This window comes from Chenopodium album, chromosome 9 (assembly GCF_948465745.1).
Source record: "Chenopodium album chromosome 9, dcCheAlbu1.1, whole genome shotgun sequence".
Taxonomy (NCBI): Eukaryota; Viridiplantae; Streptophyta; class Magnoliopsida; order Caryophyllales; family Amaranthaceae; genus Chenopodium; species Chenopodium album.
The window spans coordinates 17,491,371-17,496,974 of NC_137842.1; positions in this window are offsets into that span (position 1 = coordinate 17,491,371).

The window sequence follows — 5,604 nt, forward strand, 5'->3', positions numbered from 1 at the left end:
AACACTTGTCGATCTTTAAAGCTCGCTCGAACTTTGCTTCCGCTATGCCTATACGTCGGCGCTTTCGTTGCTTTGAACCTATACGTTGGTACCTTTTCTGCTTTTGAGCCAATGCCTAGGCGCTTTAAGCTAAGTGAGACGATCTTTCATCAGGTCGATCACTTATTGCAATTGTAATCCAACTGACTACTTAATCATGTCAAGTTGCTTATAGGGGCTAACTGGCGTACCAAGGAACCCGAAATTGTTGTATGAAGTCGAAATCACCTTTCTGGGAGGCTTCGAGCTCTGTCGTTGCTGAAATATTTCTGGAGCCAAGAATTGACTCTGTCGCCGAATGCTGTGATAGGGTCTTCCCTGTTCTGCTGCACTTGTGTTTATTTTTGACTATAGAACTTTGCCAATCTTTTTAATCATCTTAGGGTTGATCTTAAGGCTTAATGTTGCTTGACTCATCGACTTGACACGACTCAAGGCATAAACTTGACTCGATATGTTGACTGACTCGAGGTTGACTCGACTCGAAGTGAAATGACATGTGTTAGACACAAATCAAAGTTATATGACACGACATGACTCAATGTGTACATGACTCGTGTGTGCATTGTAATGTGATCGTGCGACTCGAAAATGCAAAAAAGCAAAAATTTTCCGTCAATTGTTTCCGTCAATTGTGTGGAGGGTACCGACTTTCTCCCGAAAAAGAAAGACGTGAAAAAGAAAATCAAAAGTTTGAAGATGCATGTTGAATGAGCTTAGTCAAATTTTGTTTGATACTATCTCTCAAGGTGCAAGGATTAATCCATCCTAGGCTATCTCAATGGATGACTCAATGATGAAAGCATTTGGATAACTTAGGCACGGAGGCTAAGCACTTCATACTTCATGATGCAATGATGATTACGATTGATGAGCGATTTTGATATGACAAGGCATGCTTCAGCGTTGTATTAAGATTTCATGACAAGGAGTTCCTAAGGGAAGTATATTTGGTCATGTATATGTGCAGTGTGTGATAGTGACACTAAAGTTAGGCCGCAAGAACTAAGTGTGTGGAAAAATATATTGAAAAGAGTCAAATGGTGGTGACTCTTAGGCTAGATAAGCTAATGATGTAGGGATCAAGCCCCCAAGTCTAGCTCTAAATGAAAAGGTTTGGGCATTGGAGATCCCTTGATATGATCATGGTGTAAGTGTATGAATGTGAATATGAATGCATGTTTATTACGGCCGCACCTCGATGTGAGGTTGCCTACGTATCCGTTAGGAATCAGGCCGAACGTAGCTCTAGCCAAACCTCGCACAAGTGTGTATACCTCAAAAAGGTCTTTTTACAGGTTGTAACGTGGTTAGGCTAAAGGTTTAAAGAAGAAGGGGATAAAGGCTCAAGACCCTAGATAAGCCCCCAAGGTGTGCAACCTTGCTTTTGAATATTTGTATTTTTATGCTTGAGGTTTCTACTCTTTTTAGCTCTTTTTGCTTTAGCATTTATTTTATTTTTATAAGTGTGGGAAATCTCGATCATGCGGTCTATCACTCACTTGGCATTCATGTTTCTCAGGCACGGTACCGAGCACTCGATAAGAGACGCAATCTGAGACGTGTTCTTATCGAAGATATTTTCATATCAAAGACATTGGAACACTTGCCCTTTTGTACACTTGTTTTCGTTTTTTATTATTGCTTATTTTTGCTATTGCTTTCTTTTGGATTTGCTCAAGCTTTCTTTAGAATTGCATAAGTTGCACGCCATCCCATCCCAAGGTTAGGTAGATGTAGGTTGAAAAAAGAAGGATCTATCGTTAAACGAGGCTAAAAGTGGTTTATGAAGAAAGGATTGTATAATTGAAGGGCGAAAGGAGATATGATGTGGCTACAAGGGGTGCCTCAAATCATTGATATACCTTGTGCTTAATTCGACATGGGTTTTTTTGTTTTTTTTTTTTGATGCAATGTAATGTGATGATCATGTGCAAGAACATAGATGCTCATTTATTAAAGGAAAATAAAGAATCTACAAAGTCAATCTAAGGGAAAAGAAAGGATGCCCATGCTAGACTTATTGGGGAAAGAGTAAAAATGAAAAAGAAATAGAAAAAGAGGTCATGAAATCTTTTCGTTGGAGCTCGCCTCTTGTCTTGTGTTGTTTCCTTTATCATCACTCGCTCTTCTTGTTAACCGGAGGCATGGGAAGCTTGTTATTATCAATCAAATGTTGGATAGCCTCCTTTAGCTTCCAACAGCTCTCAGTAGTATGACCCCTACCTTGATGATACTTGCAGTGTTCGTCTGGATTCCAACTAGGCAATCTCTTTTCAGGTGCGGGATCTTGAATAGGTCCAATTGGAGTAATGAGTCCTTTGGCATGGAGTCGATCGAAGGCAGTATCGTAGCTCATCCCAATGGGGGTGAAGTCTTTCCTTAGTTGCTTCTTAGATCGTTGGTTATCTATGGCTAAAACTTCACTGAGATCAAAGGTACTAATATTGTTACTAGAGTGGGCGTTTTCGGAAGAAGAAGGATTGTCGTTCTTCTTTCCTTTCCAGCCACCGTGGTTACTATTGTTAGTAGCCTTTTGCTTTGCAAGGTCATCTTCGATTTCAATTCCGATGTCATAGACGGCCTTGAAAGTATTCAAGTTGTGTTGATATTTTAAGTGCTTTGAATACTTTTCTTGGAGATTCTTGATAAACATCTTTACAGATTCCTTTTCGGTGGGGACCTCAATCATCCTGGCAGAAGTTTCCCTCCATTTATTAAAGAAAGAAGTAAAGCCTTCATTCTCATTTTGTCTTAGCATCTCAAGTTGTCTATGATCGGCTTCAACTTGAATATTGCACTTGTATCTATCAACGAAAGCGTTTACTATCGATTCCCAGGTAGAGGTTTTCTCCTTGTCAAGGGAGAAGAACCATTGTTGGAAAACGGTTTCGAGAGATAGTGGGAACAAAGAGGGGAAAACCTTCTTATCGATACTCTTAATGGTCATTATAGTTTCGAAAGCTTTTAGATGGAAGTAAGGATTATCTGTTGCCTTGAATTTTGGGATGTCGTTGGCATTGAACTTATGCGGAAGAAGTTCTTTATCCAGCGAGACCCCTTGCGAGCTCATGCCCTGAAATTTATAGTCACTAGATAACTTGCTCAGACTTTCTTGCATGAGGTCCATCCGTTGTTGCTTCACGGGATCATTGACCTTAAGTGTGAGGAGTTTCAGTGTCTCAGTCATGATAACCAATTGATTCCTAAGCTCATTGACTTCTTCTTGAGTTGCCATTATCTTCTTAGCCTTCCTCTTTTGACGAATCGGTTTATCAAAAAGCGAGACTTGAATAAAGAGGTTGTCCTTGATTAATCGCCCTTGTCTCCTCGACCAGGTACTGTGGGAAAGGAATTTGGGGATACTCATTGTTAATTATTTGACTCAAACTTTATTCAACATGCAATGGATGGAGGAGGTGAAGAAAGATGGAAGAATGTGAAGAAGATTTAGACGGAGAGACATGAAGAATTAGGAGTAGAATGTACCCCCTCAACTCAAATGACGGAAGAGACAGACTCATGCATGAACCTAAGACATGGCCATGGTGATGTATACTCAAAGTGTGTGCTAAGACTAGTGAGTGTAGATGGTGCGTTAAGACTCGTGTCATGACCATGTGGCTAGACTATGTGACCAAGACTCGATTAATGACTTGACAAGGTGTTATTGACAGCGAAAATTAACCGAATTAATTAGTAAACTCGTTAATTAGACATTAGGTGATGACTCGACAAATAATCCGAACTGTCGGCCAAGCGACAGGACTGGCGTCACAATATGGTGCTTGGCGCCAGACTTTTTAGTAAATGTCTGGAGCTACACACCATACAGTGGCGCTACAGCCCAAATTTTGGCACCAATATTGGAGCCTCGGTCAGGGACTGTTTTCAGTATTATTAGTCAACTGGGGTATGCCTAAAGTCGTACTAGGTCAATTCCGATTGAAAGAAGAAAAAACTTTATTGACTCGAACTAATTAATTAATTAATTAATTAGGCAAAGTTCTTTAAGTCATTAATTATAATCTCAACACAGATCAACAAACGGTTAGGAGGAGCATAGAATATATATGCACAACAAATAATGCACAATTAGGCAAGTAGGCACAATATGATGCAATGAGTTCGCAACCTAACCATGGCTCTAGTTCTCTAAAGTTCGGGATATGGTTTAGTCAAATAGGGTCCATGGTTAATTGTCCAGATGCACCGCGTAGAAGCCTAACCGTGAAGGGTTAACGCGTGTGGATAGAACACCGCGAGTTTTTAGAAAAAACTCACTTCCATGGTTTGGTGAATTCAACATCTCAGATGTACCCTTTGTTGCCAGGAGCGTTCAATCGGGTAGATAGAGCATGAATTCCCAGAGGGTTATGCCCATATGTAGAACACATATGGGTTTCAGAAAAGTGAGAAAAAATTCAATCAGGAAGCAGGATCGAGCAAACAATACGAAAAACCGGTCGAAATTAGAACGCATATTTCTGGCTCGATATTGGGGGAAATTGGCGCCAGCAAACAGAGACTGGCGCCAACTTTTAACTGTAGCGTCTGGCGCCAATATTGGCGTCTGGCGCTACGGCTAAAAATATGGCGCCAAGCTCTGGCCCCTGACGCTACTTCCCACATGCCTCAGCAGCTTTCTGTGCTCAATAAAATCATCCAGTTTCGCGTGGTGTTATTTCAGTCCTAGTTGTGAAAGACATTTCTCAAATTTCCTACGTGTAAAATCCTATGTTTTTGACTCATTACGGATGGTCTTTCCAATGAGAACCTTTTTATGCATATGCCACAATGTTAATCAAAATTACGCACATGAAATACTTAGAACTTTTCGAGTCTCATCCACTCATTCTAAATCATTGCCGAAACAAATTCAGGAATTAAAATAGAAATCCTCCCCAGTGGAGTCGCCAAAAACTGTAGGGAATAGTTTCAAGCCTTTAAAATCCCACTGGCTTGAACCCCACTGTGATCATACACTAAAGTACGGTGGCGTCCAAAAGGGAAGAAGATAGAGCAAAAGAGTCGCCAACAAGTTTTTTAGGATCTTGTAAACCGTTCACGAGGTGAAGGTTACACCCCTTAACGATCCAAGAGATCGTCAACTCCATAAGGTCATGAACCAAATAAGGGTTCGGGGATGATGGTACAAATCCAACCTAAAAGAGATTGAACCTGCCCTAATAATAGGCCTCTACTTTATTCTGCTCGTATTCATGTGCGCTTTCTGATCAACATACAATCAATAGGATTAACCCTAAACCTGTTTAATCTATGTTGGTTGAATTTAATGCACAAATAAATCTATTATTGGCGATCACTTGAAATTATAATCACAATTAACCCTAAACAAGATTATTAATTATCTTATTAAGCGTGATTGCAAATACCAATTCCCTTTAACCTGCAATAAAAGGTGATCAAGCAATAACAATATAAAATATGATATGTATCAAGCAACATAAATAAATAAATAATATCATGAATAAAATAATCATCATTAAAATAATCACAATCACCATGATAACCATAAATTATAATTATAATCATGTTAAAGCA